The sequence below is a fragment of the Vulpes vulpes genome, chromosome 8 (assembly GCF_048418805.1).
Source record: "Vulpes vulpes isolate BD-2025 chromosome 8, VulVul3, whole genome shotgun sequence".
Lineage (NCBI taxonomy): Eukaryota > Metazoa > Chordata > Mammalia > Carnivora > Canidae > Vulpes > Vulpes vulpes.
The window spans coordinates 34,736,099-34,754,665 of record NC_132787.1 but is presented as its reverse complement, the minus strand read 5'-3'; positions in this window follow the sequence as shown (position 1 = coordinate 34,754,665).

Here is an 18,567-nt window from a genome sequence, read left to right as displayed (position 1 = left end):
TGGGATCGAATCCCACGTCGGGCTCCCAGGGCATGGAGCCTGCTTCTCCCTCTGCCTATGTCTCTGCCTCTCTCTCTCTCTCTGTGACTATCATAAAAAAAAAAAGTCCTTTGTCCAGGGGCACCTGGATGGCTCAGGTTAAACAACTGACTCTTGATTTCAGCTCAGGTCATAATCTCAAATCTCTGAGATTGAGCCCTACATTGGGCTCTTCACTGCTTGAGATTGTCCCTCTCCTCTGCCCCTCTCCGGCTTTCTCTCTCTCCCTCTCTCTCTCTCTCTCTCAAATATTTTTTTTAATGATAAATATCCTTTGCCTATAAGTAAGTTTAACTTAGCATTTTAGAGAAGCTACCACATCCTGATTTTTATTGAAAATCATGCTGCTTTTATTCAATTCAAGTAAGTATATAAGGCATTATGTTTGGTCTTTATCATGCAACAAATTTCTTTTAAAGAATTTATTTATAAAGGATAAGCAAATACAACAACATACTAGTGTCTAAAAAACACCTTGTACTTATTGTAAAATCCAAGATTAAATGTTCCCTGTCATGATCTTTTGTAGTTTTCACTTTAAATTATATTGATTTACAAACCCAAACATGAATGTATGTATGCACTTAGCTAATTTCCTACAGACAATAATTTGAATACTTTAAGAAATCTTCCAACATATTTTATATTTTATTTATATTTTTACCCTGAATATTCAAATAAAAACACCAATGTTCTCTGTGATTTGATTGTATAGTAGTTGCATCTTGGGTGCATCCCATCCAGCATTTCAAATCCCCGATTAAATGAGGTGGCTAGTAGAAAGAAAGGAGAGTAGCAGAAGGTCGTGCATCTTTCTTGGGGCAGGCTAGGTTATTCCCATATAGGCCAGCTAGGGCTAGGGTATAAAAGAGAAACTTGACAACCTAAGTCCAGAACAAGAATACACATTATCTCTAACCATCACAGATTGCCCTGTGAAAACCTAGAGTGAAGCAAATGTGGAAAAAGTAGATTTCTCATCAATGTGTCAATTAAGATTTGAACAGGACATTCTTACACCTGGAATATTTGAAGCAATTTCAGAATGCAGGGAACTTTGAGCTCTCATTGAAAGGGTAAATGGACTTCTCGGTATGTCATTCAGATTCTCCTTTTTCAAATGCTTCTGATAAATTGTTTTCATACTATTCAAGATTTGGGTTGTACAAGATGGAGGCTTGACCACTCCTATGGTTAACTTGTTTCCATCTTAATCACAAACACTACAAGCTTAGAGTTTTCAAGTTTTGCTTTGGGAACTAGGTTGCTGAATCTTGGCATTACTATATTTTTTTCATCATATCCCCATTATTACATTTCCAACATCATAGAAAAAATTCTATGTTCTAAATATCATAATCATTATCAACAGGTGTTTAATGATATTTGCTACTAATTATTCCAAGGAATTACTACATTCCCAAGAATATTACACCTGACACAAAATCTAGCATTCCCAAAATAACATCTCTATTCATCTGCTCCAATTCTTACATTCAATTTTATTTTTTAAATAAATAATTTAATCTACAGTTTTCCTCTGATAAAAATAAATGTCCCTTAGAAGGGCATAATATAAATAATGTTGAACTGTATCACCATGCAAAGATTGAAATATTTAATAATGGCCCATTATATTATTCATTAGTTTATCTATTAGTTATGACTAACAACTTACAATTTATACCAAACTTCTTCTCCAGACCTATAAAAGGTATGAGAGGTAAAAATACTCAGACTTAATTAAATGTAGGTAGTTTAATATGCATTCATTAATTCATTGAACTAATAATCATTAAGGTTTTATAAGGTAGCCAGTTCTCTGTTATACACTGAATAGAGACAATCACTGTAATACAATGGTTTAGTCTACTTGAGGAAAATATAGAAATAATTACAAATAATTGTGTAAGGGCAGTGATAGGTATGTGTACCTTGAAAAAGAACCACAAAATCTAATTCTGGCATGGGTTGACATAGGGCAAAGGTTAGGAACAGTTTTGTTTTAAGAAATAGTATCTGATTTGAGTCCTAAAGAATTGTTAAGGGTTAATGACATAACTTAGGAGAGAAGCAGATAAAACAAACAACAAACAAAAAAACATTAAATCATGGACAAAACAAATGGTCCTTTTGACAATATTCAATACTAGGAAGACAGTGAGAGGAAATGAAGACAGAAATATGGTGGGATAAAGAATAATCCTGTATCCTTTTTTCAAAAAAAATTTATTTCTGTATTTTAAAGGGAGAGAGAGAGCACTCAAGCAGGGGGAGGGGCAGAGGCAGAGGGAGAGGGAAAGAGAGAGAATCCTTAAGCCACCTCCCTGCTCAGCACAGAGCCAGATGCAGGGCTGTATCTTATAACCCTGAGATCATGACCTGAGTGAAAATCAAGAGTCAGATACTCACCTGGCTGACACCCCCAATCCTGTGTCTCTTTAAGCAGCTTTATTATTATCCATAGGCAACGGAAGCTTACTGGGTTGCATAAATCACCTTATATTGACTAATTTGAATTTTAAATATACAACTGGTTGTTGTAGAGAAGTGATATTGACCTTCAAGAAAAGCTAGGAAAATATCAAACAGTTACAAGGCGCGAGAGGCAACTTAAGAGGGCATGATAAGAGTGTTAATGAGAAATACCCATGATGGTAATATAAAACATAATAATTATTATAATTAATAATAATAAGCAATAGATTTAGGAGTGATGCTACCAAGGCTTAATAAATGACTGAGCTTTAGGAGGTAAAAAGGAGAGGACACAGAAAATGAAGAAAAATATTGCCATTTCTTTGGAGCCTATTTGCTACTGGTGGTAGAGATTATTTAATATTTGCATATGTTTAACACGAGGTGCCCATCCTCAGTGTTCAGAAATTCATCCTACACAAACCTGGAGTTAATAGATTAACAGGTTAAACATTAAAAGGCAGCTTTCAAATGACTAGAGTGGACCCATTCTGCTGCATAGAAAACAAGTTGTCTTGAGTTCCTGACAAAGATGTTGAATTAAACTTTCTGGGGGTGCCTGGGTGGCTCAGTTGATTGAGCCTATCTGCCTTCAGCACAGGTCATGATCCTGGGATCAAGGCCTGTATCAGGCTCCCCGCTCAGCTGTGAGTCTGCTTCTCCCTCTCCCTCTGCCTCTCCACCTGCTAGTTTTCTCTCTCTCTCTCTCTCTCTCTCTCTCTCTCAAGCAAATACATAAAATCTTTTTTAAAAAAAAAGATTTATTGCTGCTATAAACATTGGGGTGCAGGTGTCTTTGGCGTTTCACTGCTTCTGTATCTTTGGTGTAAATCCCTGGCGTTTCACTGCTTCTGTATCTTTGGTGTAAATCCCAGCAGTGTAATTGCTGGGTCATAGGGCAGGTCTATTTTTCACGCTTTGAGGAACCTCCACACAGTTTTCCAGAGTGGCTACATCAGTTCACATTCCCACCAACAGTGCAAGAGGGTTCCTCTTTCTCCACATCCTCTCCAACATATGTTGTTTCCTGCCTTGTTAATTTTCCCCATTCTCACTGGTGTGAGGTGGTATCTCATTGTGGTTTTGATTTGTATTTCCCTGATGGCAAGTGATGCAGAGCATTTTCTCATGTGCTTGTTGGCCATGTCTATGTCTTCCTCTGAGAAATTTCTGTTCACGTCTTTTGCCCATTTCATGATTGGATTGTTTGTTTCTTTGCTGTTGAGTTTAATAAGTTCTTTATAGATCTTGGAAAAAAGCCCTTTATCTGATACGTCATTTGCAAATATCTTCTCCCATTCTGTAGGTTGTCTTTTAGTTTTGTTGACTGTTTCTTTTACAGTGCAGAAACTTTTTATCTTGATTAAGTCCCAATAATTCATTTATGCTTTTGTTTCTGTTGCCTTCATGGATGTATCTTGCAAGAAGTTACTGTGGTAAAGTTCAAAAAGGGTGTTTCCTGTGTTCTCCTTTAGGATTTATATGGATTCTTGTCTCACATTTATTTTTTTTAATAAATTTATTTTTTATTGGTGTTCAATTTACCAACATACAGAATAACACCCAGTGCTCATCCCGTCAAGTGCCACCCTCAGTGCCCGTCACCCATTCACCCCCACCCCACCCCGCCCCTCCTCCCCTTTCACCACCCCTAGTTCATTTCCCAGAGTTAGGGGTCTTTATGTTCTGTCTCCCTTTCTGATATTTCCCACACACTTCTTCTCCCTTCCCTTCTATTCCCTTTAATATTATTTATATTCCCCAAATGAATGAGACCATATAATGTTTGTCCTTCTCCGATCGACTTACTTCACTCAGCATAATACCCTCTAGTTCCATCCACGTCGAAGCAAATGGTGGGTATTTGTCGTTTCTAATGGCTGAATAATATTCCATTGTATACATAAACCACATCTTCTCAATCCACTCATCTTTCGATGGACAGCGAAGCTCCTTCCACCTTTTGGCTATTGTGGATATTGCTGCTAGAAACATCGGGGTGCAGGCGTCCTGGCGTTTCATTGCATCTGTATCTTTGGGGTAAATCCCAACAGTGCAATTATTGGGTCGTAGGGCAGGTCTGTTTTTAACTCTTTGAGGAACCTCCACACAGTTTTCCAGAGTGGCTGCACCAGTTCTCATTCCCACCAACAGTGTAAGAGGGTTCCCTTTTCTCCACATCCTCTCCAACATTTGTGGTTTCCTGCCTTGTTAATTTTCACCATTCTCACTGGTGTGAGGTGGTATCTCATTGTGGTTTTGATTTGTATTTCCCTGATGGCAAGGGATGCAGAGCATTTTCTCATGTGCTTGTTGGCCATGTCTATGTCTTCCTCTGTGAGATTTCTCTTCATGTCTTTTGCCCATTTCATGATTGGATTGTTTGTTTCTTTGGTGTAGAGTTTAATAAGTTCTTTATAGATCTTGGAAACTAGCCCTTTATCTGGTACGTCATTTGCAAATATCTTCTCCCATTCTGTAGGTTGTCTTTTAGTTTTGTTGACTGTATCCTTTGCTGTGCAAAAGCTTCTTATGTTGATGAAGTCCCAATAGTTCATTTTTGTTTTTGTTTCTTTTGCCTTCGTGGGTGTATCTTGCAAGAAGTTACTGTGGCTGAGTTCAAAAAGGGTGTTGCTGGTGTTCTCCTCTAGGATTTTGATGAAATCTTGTCTCACATTTAGATCTTTCATCCATTTTGAGTTTATCTTTGTGTATGGTGAAAGAGAATGGTCTAGTTTCATTCTTCTACATGTGGATGTCCAATTTTCCCAGCACCATTTATTGAAGAGACTGTCTTTCTTCCAGTGCATAGTCTTTCCTCCTTTATCGAATATTAGTTGACCATAAAATTGAGGGTCCACTTCTGGGTTCTCTATTCTGTTCCATTGATCTATGTGTCTGTTTTTGTGCCAGTACCACACTGTCTTGATGACCACAGCTTTGTAGTACAACCTGAAATCTGGCATTGTGATGCCCCCAGCTATGGTTTTCTTTTTTAATATCCCCCTAGCTATTTGGGGCCTTTTCTGATTCCACACAAATCTTAAGATGATTTGCTCCAACTCTCTGAAGAAAGTCCATGGTATTTTGATAGGGATTGTATTAAATGTGTAGATTGCCCTGGGTAACGTTGACATTTTCACAATATTAATTCTGCCACTCCATGAGCATGGAATATTTTTCCATCTCTTTGTGTCTTCCTCAATTTGTTTCAGAAGTGTTCTGTAGTTTTTAGGATATAGGTCCTTTACCTCTTTGGTTAGGTTTATTCCTAGGTATCTTATGCTTTTGGGTGCACTTGTAAATGGGATTGACTCTTTCATTTCTCTTTCTTCAGTCTCATTGTTAGTGTATAGAAATGCCACTGACCTCTGGGCATTGATTTTGTATCCTGCCACACTGCTGAATTGCTGTATGAGTTCTAGCAATCTTGGGGTAGAGTCTATTGGGTTTTCTATGTAGAGTATCATGTCATCTGCAAAGAGGGAGAGTTTGACTTCTTCTTTGTCAATTTGAATGCCTTTTATTTCTTGTTGTTGTCTGATTGCTGAGGCTTGGACTTCTAGTACTATGTTGAATAACAGTGGTGAGAGTGGACATCCCTGTCGTGTTTCTGATCTTAGGGGAAAGGCTCGCAGTGTTTCCCCATTGAGAATGATATTTGCTGTGGGCTTTTCATAGATGGCTTTTAAGATGCTGAGGAATGTTCTGTCTATCCCTACACTCTGAAGAGTTTTGATCAGGAACAGATGCTGTATTTTGTCAAATGCTTTCTCTGCATCTATTGAAAAACCTTTCTCAATCCCAAGGCAAGATGCTGATTTGGGTGAGGGCTGGTGTCTTTGTAAGCAGTTTAGAGTTAACACTGTATCACAGCAAGGGCCCTGGACCCCACTCAAAGAAAAATAAAGATGTATATTCTCTGGCCCTTAATTAAAAGTTGATGTACGGAATTTAGAGGAAGGGCACCTAAGCTTCTCTTTCCCTTTTTAAATTGTCATTTAAAAAATAAAAAAATAAAAATAAATAAACTTATTGAAATCTGTAGATAACGATTTCAAAGTCTTGACTCCAGCTGGAATCTCTCTGTTCAGAAGGCACATGAGAAAATGCTCCACATCACTGGCCATCAGGGAAATACAAATCAAAACCACAATGAGATACCACCTCACACCAGTGAGAATGGTGAAAATTAACAAGGCAGGAAATAACAAATGTTGGAGAGGATGTGGAGAAAGAGGAACCCTCTTGCACTGTTGGTGGGAATGGGAACTGATGCAGCCACTCTGGAAAACTGTGTGGAGGTTCCTCAAAGAGTGAAAAATAGACCTGCCCTACGACCCAGCAATTACACTGCTGGGATTTACACCAAAGATATAGATGCAATGAAACACCGGGACACCTGCACCTCGATGTTAATAGCAGCAATGTCCACAAGAGCCAAACTGTGGAAGGAGCCTCGGTGTCCATTGAAAGATGAATGGATAAAGAAGATGTGGTCTATGTATGCAACGGAATATTACTCAGCCATTAGAAACGACAAATACCCACCATTTGCTTCGACGTGGATGGAACTGGAGGGTATTATGCTGAGTGAAGTAAGTCAATCGGAGAAGGACAAACATTAAATGGTGTCATTCATTTGGAGAATATAAAATATAGTGAAAGGGAATAAAGAGGAAAGGAGAAAAAATGAGTGGGAAATATCAGAAAGGGAGACAGAACATGAGAGACTCCTAACTCTGGAAACAAACAAGGGGTGGTGGAAATGGGCAGGGGGTGGGCAGGGGGTGAGGATGACTGGATGATGGGCACTGAGGGGGGCACATGATGGGATGAGTGCTGGGTGATATGCTATATGTTGGCAAATTGAACACCATTAAAAAAATAAAATAAATTAAAAAATTAAAAAAAGAAGGCCTGCTTTTAAAGAAAAAAGACACACCTGTAACGTTTCTTGTTTCCTAAGCCTATCTTACAACAGAAATAAAGGCTCAAAGTTAACACTCCTTTTAAATACATCAGTATTAGTTTAATTAAATACATCAGTTTTCACATGATCTTAATTTAAACTCTATTTTAAACTCTGCTCTAAGTTCCCTGGAATATTTTATAAGGAAAAATGACCAACAGAAAATTCCACAAAAGCTCTTTGAAATCTGAGCATTCAATAAATATAAATATGTAGTTAGGTCTGTAAATTCTAAGCCATATTATAAAATGTATTTCAATAATTACAATTTTCTTTTTCAAATAAGCATCAGGAAATAAATTTCCCTATAAGACTATATTCAATTGAAATATCAGTAAAGCTTAAATTTAATTGTATATCATGAATTAAATTTCTCACTCTACTAGATCCCAACACAATCATTCAAAGGTAAGCAAAAATTTACCCTTTGTTACAAGAGAATAGAGTGCTTTGCCATTACGGAGTGCCAGTTTATAATGGCACATACCACTCCTTTATGTGTCTCATCCTTTTATTTGTCCTTTAAAGTAGCAAAGACTTTCCCCAACTTCCCAAGTTTACACACAGCTCAGAATTGAAATGCCAATTTTTATAATCCTGAGTCAGAATTTTCCAGAATTAACTAGATTATAAACTCCATATTCAAGAAAACTTTGCCAGTGAGAGCTTTTCAGACCTTAGTCTTGTTTCTCCCCTTCCTTTCTCAGTGAATCTGTAGTTGATCTTGTATCTGGTACACCAAAGACTTTCATTTCTGGTAGGCTAGAGGATTTTGATAAATCTATTTTCCAAAAATGAAAAGTAAAGAACAAAAAGTAAAGAACTCAACATTAAACACGGTAATAAATACAAAAATTTAGTAAAGTAAATAGCTATTATATATTAACCCCTCATATATTTTATCTTTGTATAGAAAGTTTCAGGTTGTAAGGCCTATATATCTTTATTTTAGTATTTTCAAAACCAGTATTAAAACATAAAATCTTACACATACAGGAAAACCTACAATGTATGTACACATAGACTTCATATGTATAATTAAATAATTTTAAAAATTCCTCAGAAGAATAAGATATTCAATGTTTTCAATAGATTTGTAGTCACCTTTAGTCACTGACTCACATAGTATATTTAAATTTCTTTATGCCAATCCATTTTATAACTCCAAATTTCATATTTATTTTATTGTCCTTATAAATGCAATCATAATTCATTAATTCATGGGTGTTAATATTATTTATAATAAAAGGTGATTGGATTTTGACACAAGCCATATTAGCACAATCCTAGGCTTCCAAATCCTCTCCACCTATGTATGCATGGTTAAATTTTGTATGCTCATAAGTATGGAATATTAGTCTTCCTTTTTCTAATATGTTTGTGAATATCTTTAAATCAATCTCATTCTCTCTGCTTGTGTCTTATTTACTTTATTGCCTGAAATTGTCCTCATTTTATTCTTTATAGTATTTCTGTTGTCAAGAAATATATTTACAAAAATAGCTTCATTTGAAACCTTTCCATTAAGCAATTCACACATAATTCAGGTCATTATTTCAGCCACATAGTCAGTAAACATCACCTCTGACAATGTTGACCTCATAGTCTGAGCTACACATCCCCTGAAAGCCACAGAGGTCCCACTGCAGCTTTGGCAGTGCTAGTGCTTGCTCTATATCTATAAGCATGAGCAGAGATACCGTGGCACACACTCACCAGCTCACACTCATAGTGTTTGTTCTACTTACTCTTCTGTTATACATATATTCAGTTTCTGTCCACATTCAATTTTGTTGGCTATATTGCACTTCTAAGTGCTTCCTGAGTAGAGGCATTACACTTCTTTTCAATTTCTTATATCCCCTGAGAATCAACGAATATTTTATCTTTTTGTTGTTACTGCATGATAGAGCATATGAAAAACATTGAGACAGAAAGGTGTTACCTTTGAGCATACTGTGTCTTGTCTGAAATATCCTTTACTCCCTTGCATTTGGCTAAATCTCAAATATCACAGAAAAGTAGTGTAGGATATTTTCCACAGCCTACATTTGTGTGAGACCCACTTTACATACTGCTAACACAGCCTAGGCTCACTTTAATCACTTATTGTTTTACACTATGATGTCTGTGTCTTAATCTCCTATAGACCACAAGTATCTTGATGGACTATGTTTGCTGATCTTTGCAATGTAGGACTATCACCGTAACGGGACGCATATGTTAATTCAATACATGTGAGTTCAGTAATAAATAAGTGGGGTGGAATTTATGCTATGCCCTAGAATTTCTGTTCATTCCGTATCACATGTAGAAAACACAAAATAATGTTTAGGATATAACTCAGGTAAGTATCTGTCTTTTTTTGTCTTTCTTTCTTTCTTTTTTCTTTTACTTTTCTGACAGTCATAATGTTTAAAGTGAATAAAGAAAGATAGCACTGGATGAAGTACAGAAGTGTTGAGTCACTAGATTGTATACCTGAAACTAATATTACACTGTATGTTAGCTAACTGGAATTTAAATAAAAATTTTAGAAAGAGAGAGAAATGTTTGTGAAAGACATAAAATATAAACAATTAGAATCCAATATTTTTAAAATAAAACTATTGGAAAAATTTAAGTGGTTGAATGTCCACCTTTTCTATTTTATAGGCAGCTCCCCTCAACACTAGACTCAACCACCTGCAATTCAAACAAAAAACTGCTTATTTTAAATTACAGTCCAATTAGTGAATTCAGTTAAGAAGTACTAAAATTGCAAGTGTGACTTAAAAGTAAAGAGTCTGCAAAAATGATCCATTTGTTTCTGTTTAATTTTTTGTTCCTTTATTTCTGTTTTTAATTAGCAAATGTTTGATAAAATTTCGGCATATTATTAATACACTTTACAATAAAATTAATAAATTTTACAAAATTTGCTTTCACTATAGACATAGCTCTACAATTATATATACTATCAGAACAAGGACGGACTATTATAACAGATAAAGAAGAACAATCTAAAATGATAAAAGTGTCAAGCATTCAAAAACACAAAAATCCTTAGTGTAAATGCACCTAATGATAGAGTATAAAATACATGAGACAAAACTGATAGAACTATATGAAGAAATAAACAAGTTAACTATTTTAGGTGGAGACTTCAATACATCTCTATCAGTAACTGACAGATCCAGCAAGCAGAAAATCAGTAAAGATATACATGACCTGGCAACATTATCAATCAACTTGGCGTGGTTGACATTTACAGAATGATTTATCCAACAACGGTAGAATGCATGCTCTTCTCAAACTTCATGGAACATTCCCCAAGATCAACTATATGAAACATAACTTAGCAAGTTTAAAAGAATAGAAATTATACAAAGTATCTTCACAAGACCACCACTGCATTAATATAGAAATTAATAATAAAAGGTAAAGGAAACATTCAAACAATTGGAGCTTAAACAACATCCTTATAAAAAACAAAAAACTGCTTATTTAAAATTACAGTCAGATTAGTGAATTGAGCTAAGAGGTACTAAAATGGCAAAAGAAGAAGTCTGAAGGGAAATTAGAGTATAATTTTAAATTAAATGAAAATACAACCTACCAAAATTTGTGAGATACAGTAAAAGCAATGCTTACAGGGGAAACTTCTAGCATTAAATACATAGAATAGAAATTTTTTTTTAAAAAAAAATGCTTCTATCTTAAGAAACTAAAGAAAGAAGAGTAATCTAAGCTTAAAGATAAGAGAAGAAAGAAAGTCATAAAAATTAGAGCAAAAAATCAATGAAATTGAAAACAGAAAGCAAAGGGGAAAAGTCCATGAAACCAAGGCTGATTCTTTAAAACTATCAACAAGACTGATAAAATTCAGTCAGGCTAACCAAAAAAAAGAGAGAGAGAGAGAGAGAGAGAGAGAGAGAGAAGATACAAATTATTAACGTTAAAAACAGAAGAGGTGTCATTGCAGACTGCATTAAAACAATGCAGTATTAACATAAGGGTAGTTGTAAGAGATAAATAAAACAGGTTAGAGTGGAGGAAAAAACACAAGACTTAGGATTGTTTATTTTGACAGATGTTATTTTGTTTTAACCTCTGTAGTGTCTGTAGCCATGTCTTCTCTCTCATTTCTGACTTTTCTTTTTTCCCTTTTGATCAATCTACCTATAGATTTATCAATCTTATTAATTTTTTTAAATCCTGCTTTTGGTTTACCGAGTATATTTCTGATTTATTTTCTATTCCTTCTCTCATCTTAATTATTTTCATTTTACATTGTTTTGTGTTTAATTTTTAATTCCTTATTATACTTACTTAGTTGGAAGCTTAGTTAACTGATATGAGACCTAATAATTTAGGTGATAACATTCCCTATAATAAATGAGGAAGAAAGAAGAATTGTACTTTTTTTCTACTTTAGTTTGCTCCTTACCTTATAAGTTTTTGGTCAAGTGTCCAATTTTTGGTTTTAGATGTTTAAATCCATTTAGAGTGTTATAGTATGGTTCTCATGTTTCATGTTTGGTTTTTATGGGAGAATTTTCATCAGCTGAAATGTGATCATCATTTTCTATGTTCTTCCTGTAATAGCTTAAAATATGTGAAATATCATTTTTATGGAGTTGGTGTGGTAAAGTGGGTGCTTTATTAGATTTACTTAGGTCAAGAGTGGCCTCTTCTGTCATGAGAATGCAATGCAGCACCTTCAATGAATGGATTTTGGAGAGAGAAGAGGTGTCATTTTTTTCTTAATGTCATTTTGTCTAACATATCCTAACACTCTCCCCACTTGACAAGCATATTTCTGCTTCTTTTTTTGACTAAGCTTACTTGGATTATGAAATGTATTTTTATTACCAATAACCATGGATGATTTCTCTCTTTACCCAAAAAAGCATGCAAATTCAATGTTTTTATGTATAAAGTCAGTTCATTTTCTGTCACTACAAGGGGCATTGATTCTAGGAGATAATAAAGAATTCATTTTACTTTTATACATTTGCTGGAATCACATCTTATCTGAACTCAAATACCCTGATTAAAACACGTATTATTCCTCCACTGTTGCCAACTGAAAGAAAAATAAATCTAAAAACTTCTGTCCAGCATTTATTTTAGCTACAGAATAGCAAAAACACCTTCAGTATTACCAAGCAGAGGGTTTTAATTAAATGTACACATTAATTGCCTTCTCTCTCTCTCTCTTTTTTTTTTTTTAACTTCTTCAGTCTTGACCAGAAAGTATCATTCTGGTAATAGGTATCCTATCCAATATTTAGCTCTCCATTATTTCTCTATATCTATTGTTATGTAGTCCTTTTAAATGTTTAAAGAAAGGTTAAAAACTACACTATTGTGAGATTCTTATCAAGATTCTTATCATTGTTAGAATATCATCCTATGCCACTGTCTGTTCCTTCAGAGTATTTCTCCAATGCCTCACAAAGTGTATACAGTAGTCCCCCCACCAAATGTGGTTTTAATTACCTAGGTTTCAACTGTAGTCTGGAAGCTGATGATCCTCAGAAGGACAATGTCAGAAGGTCGATAGTAGCCTAAAACTAAGTCACAGTGCCTACAACAATCCCCTCACTTCATCTCAACATTTTCCATCTCAAATTAGCACAAGAAGGACGAGTACAATACATTTTGAGACACATTCACACAGCTTTTATTATTGCATATTACTATAATTTTTTCTATTTTATTATTATTGCTATTAATCTCTTACTGTGCCTAATTTATAAATTGAACTTAATTACAGGTACTATATACAAGAAAAGCAGTATATATAGGATTTGATACTTATCCTCCCTGCAGATAAGGGGGAACTATACATGACTAAGATATTCATTATTTTTTTTACAGATATACAAGACATATTTAGATGTTAAGAATATTAACTCATTTCTATCATGCAGCTTATAAATAAATTTTTCAGTTTATTGTTATATTCCTTTTTTAAAAATTAACTTTCACCAGTTTAATTATAAACCATCACAAATTTCCTGGAAAATCTTCTGTAATTTTTGCTTTAAAAAGGACTTCCCATTCTGATTAGTTACTACATTTTCACTATTTTTTTCACTTTATATATCTCATTCTACTTTCAACTTTTGAGTATATTTTGGTATACAGTATGGAGAGAATACGTGAGATCTATAATTTTCAAATTATATATCTGTTATGAAATAAACTATCATTTCTTAAATTATTTGAAATGCCACTTGATTGCAAATAATCATATTCGTCTTTTTATAAATGTTTCATTTTTAAATATGACAGTAGAAGATCTTAACTTTATCAGACAAATTTCAATTATTATAATTTTATTTTTACTTATTTCAGTTTCATCCAGATGGACTCTAAACCAAACTCCTAACTGATTTATACTAATTTGTTCAATTTGTCCAAAACAAAGAGGAAATAATCTAGGTGCAAATACATTTTTTGTCATTATATGGAGTTATAAAGTATAGTTGTTATGCTTACCTTACAATAAGTATTAAATAGAAGAAATATAGTAGGGAAAGCATAATAATATAGGAGATAATAAATTTAATTTCAGCCACCATTTACTTAGCATTTAATGTCAGACAGGTTTTGAGCGCTTAGATGATGATAATGCTGGATACGTGATATATGATAGATAAGTAGGTGATAGGTAGGTAAGTAGTTAGATAGATGATAGATAGATAGGTAGACAGATAGATAGAGAGATAGAGAGATGATAGATGATAGATTGAATGGTATGAGTTTTCCTTGTAAAATGATATGCTGAAATACTGAGACTTTTACTCTTCCACAGAGCCCACTGCTACCATTTTAACTTCAATTTCACACTGACATTGACCATTTTTGAAGAATCTTCTATGTCCATAAAAGTTTTTTGTTTTGGGTTTTTTTTTTTTAATTTCAAGTATGTATACTCCTCACAGCACTAGGCTTTTCTCTACTCCCTTCTTCCTGACTGAGATCCCTCAATCCATATTTTTAGAGGAAGTAACTGAGAAGATCTCTGAAGTTTTCTTACTTGAGTGATAATCCACTAGTTCAGTCTGATAGTTTCAATTTCTGGACACATCCTCCATATTTCCTTATAAAATAAACGTAAGCAAGATGGAGGCTGAGAGGATTCACTTACTGACTCAGTCCTTCATTTTGAAATTAAAATTTTCTAGTTTCCATTAATTTACCTTCTATATAACTAAAATACATAGAGAAGAGAAAACTTACTATTCACATATATTTTTTTCATAGATTATTAAAAGCAGAAGCCAAACATGTAACTTGAGTTATAAAATTCTTTCTGTAGTTTATCTGCATATAACCAGGACAATATAAAAAATCCTTGGGCAATTTGACTATGTCTTAGTTTCATGCCACTTATGCATTTAAATAATTTTTGGCTTTCCCTCTTTCATACACAAAAGAAATAATTTTACTGTGTGAATTGCAGCTATGATCTTTGCTGTAAGAGAAAAATGAGAAGCAGTAATGAACTATATATTTAGCTTAATAACATAGGAGTAAATAAGATGGTTTGTGTCATCTACAAGATACAATTACAGGCATTGAGTTAAACCAAAGTCTCAAACATATTCTTTTAATATTTCTTCAATTAAACAAAAGCAAACACAAGTCCAGAATTTTTTATTAAAGTGACCATTCTGTTACAACTATTTCTTTCTCTAAATTCCCAGGGGGAAACAAACTATTAAATGTTGCAGACGGTTTTCAGTTAAAATATTTACTCATCCATATTGGCATGCAAACTGCAATTTCCATTTAAAATAGCCACTATTGTTCATGTACTTCACCACGTCAGTATTACCTCTTTACTAAAGCATTAAAACTAAGTCCTGAACCATCTCACAATAGAAAAATAAAGACCACTGTGACCATACTGGTTTAGAAGTTCTGCTGACTAGAGAGGATGTTGGGTAACCAATAAATCAACCTTCCCCCAACCCATCACCTTCTCCAGTTATTGCCCAATCTCCTTAAGTTATACATCTTGAAAAGAAAATCTAAACTTCCTTTCTCCATCTCATAAGCCACTGCAACCTAACTTTTATTCTTCTAAAAGCAATTTTTTGAGTATAGTTGACACACAAGGCTACATTCATTGCAGGTGTAAAAAAAAGTCATTCCACAAGTCTATACGGTATGCTATGCTCACAAGTGTAGCCACCATCTGTCACCATATGATACTATTACAATACAATTGACTATATTCCCTATGCTGTGCCTCTCATCTCTGTGACTTATTCATTCCATAACTGGAGGCGTGTGTCTTCCCCTCCCTTTCCCCCTTTTTGCTTATCCCTCCATCTCCCTCTCCTCTGTCAACCATCAGTTTGTTCTCTGTATTTACGGATCTTTTTCTGCTTTTTCTTTCTTTTTTTTTTTTTTTGCTTTGTGTGTGTTTAGATTCTACATATGAATGAAATTATAAGGTACTCATCTTCCTCAGTCTGATTTGCATTCTTTAGAAGGCATTACAAAAAATGAGATTATGCCATTTGTGACAAATGAGTGAATCTAACTTTTGTCCTTCTATCCCATTAAAGCTGTTACAAGATCTCAAATGATATAATCTCTATAGCTAAACCTAATGGATATTCTTTAGTATTCACCATGTTTATCACTCATTCTTGAAATATTATAGTCCAGAAGTTTCTAAGATACTAATTTTCGACATTCTTTTCTTTTACAAGACTATGTAACAATGCATCCTCCTGTGGTTCCATTTACCCCTATGCATCATTTCAATATTGATGCTGCTCAGATATGGTGCTAGATCTCCTTCTCCAGCATGGTCCTACTTTAATAATCTTTATTAATAAAAGATGACTGGCAGTTATATTTTGCTGACTTTGTATTTTTGTGTTGCATATAAATTGTATTATACCTCCACAACATGTCAGCAAAATAGCTATGCTACTTGCAAACACAGCTGGGTATGAACTTGACATCTTGTCACAGAGAAATGAAAGGGATAGAGTGTAGTTATAGTGGCTTTTATATTAGTGTCCAACTGATGAAAACATGGTTGTTTTTCACTCCTTTCCAAACATGCAAACTATGTAAATACAGTCAAAGGTGATGTTTCTATGCCCACAAAATGTTCGAGCCTGCCCTCTTCCACTTGTTGCTGTTTCCTGTCTTTAGTAAAGCATTATTGAATGTAGTTCTTTTACTGTGGTAAAAGGAATAGATTACAGTTTTCTCTTTCTTTAAAGATTTTTTTATTTATTTATTTTAGAGGGGGGAGGGGGCAGAAGGAGAGGCAGAGAGAATCCCAAGCAGAGTCTGCACTGAGTGTAGAGCCCAACACAAGGTCAATCACATGACCCTGAATCATAACCTGAGCTGAAACCAAGAGTCACATGCTCAGCTGACTGCACCAACCAGACATCCCTAGACTGCAATTTTCTTTACCAAAAAGTTTAATATAACTCTTGCTGGCACTGGAGAAATGAAATGTGGAAGAGAAAATGTCTTTTGATTTACTGCTAACAATGTGTGAGTTTGTGTAAGTCCCTCACAAGCCCCCAACTTCCTTCTATATATTCTGCAGACATTTCTGGAACAGTGAGACTACCTGCCAGAGCATAGGATGAACTGCACCATCATGTGTTCTCTTACTTCCACTCTATAGGTTACGCATGTGTTTATTTACTTTCGCTGTGGTCCATTCACAGGCTGAGAGGCGTTAAGGACAAGGTGATTCATGAATTTGCATGAGAGGACTTTTCAAAAGTGCTTTATTTCTCATTTGCCTCTATTTCATTTGGAAATATTTTTTAAAAACTATTTTTATTTCTAAAAATGGAGTTTAAATGCAGAACTAATTGAATGAGAATTTTTGTTTTAGCTACACTTGTTCCATTGTTGATTGTGTATATATGAGTTAAAAAGAAAAGTTTATAAAGCAGGAGGGTTTCTTTTTTTTTTTTTTTGAGGGTTTCTATTCTCATTAAAACAACAGGGCTCTGTTTTGAGGAGCATGTAATCAGCTGGATATTTCACAGATATACCAAATTTATTACAACTGAAACTTACAATTCTGGACTTCCAGAAGTCTTTTCTTTATTCTGCGTTCTCCACTGAGTGGAGCCATCAGCTAACCAAATATCCAATGATATCACTGGATTTAATCCATGATTCCAAGTATCTGATTCAAATGGGTAAAAAAAGAAAAAAAAGAGCTCCTTTTTATTCCATCTCCTTTCAATTAGAGGTCGAGTGGTCACTAAGTAAAACTTTCTCTGTGCTATTTTCTCTATAGAAAACTTCTTATGCATAACATTGACTTTTGACTAATTCTGACTCAATCCTTTAGGTTTCAGTTCTTTATTCCATAGTGAATGCCGTGCTGTGCCCTGTTTCCCCCTTCAGAATAGTAATTTCCACAGATGCCAGGGACACTGAGGCATGACACCTCTGAGATCTCAGCCCAGAGGTTTTGCCATCAGCTAAAGTCATCTGCCTCACTTTCCTACTGGACACCTACATCCATGTCTGAGTGATACGAGAGAGATAACGACCTGGCCTTCACTTCAATTTCGGACCTTCCCAGCTTCAGAGATTCCCATTCAGTTGGCTGAAGCTCTAAGTTGGTTGTCAGTTCATTGCAGTTCATTCTGTCCAATACTGTCCTTTCCCACAAAGTGCTGGTCACAAGAGCATTTTTGATACAATAACCTGTCTCAGATACTGTTTCCCTTGGAAACTGACTTACAATATATTCAAAAAGCAATTTGAGACTTCTGCTACATATCAAGATATAGTTCTAGAAATCTAGTAAGATGCCTCTTCCGATTCACCCTTAAATCTGAGTTGTGTCTCTCACATATACTCTCCAAAGAATATGCTCTTTAACTGTCACTTCAATTCTACTGCAAAACTGAAAAGCCCATAAAGTCTTCTGAATTCCCCACTATTTTGTATTTAATATGGAGTCATTAAATTTTTTATTCACTATTTTCCCACGTTTCTAATATAATCTTATCTGCCATTAAGTGGTATAGTATGTTTATGTTAGACGCCTCTTTGAATAGGTATATGAGAAGATG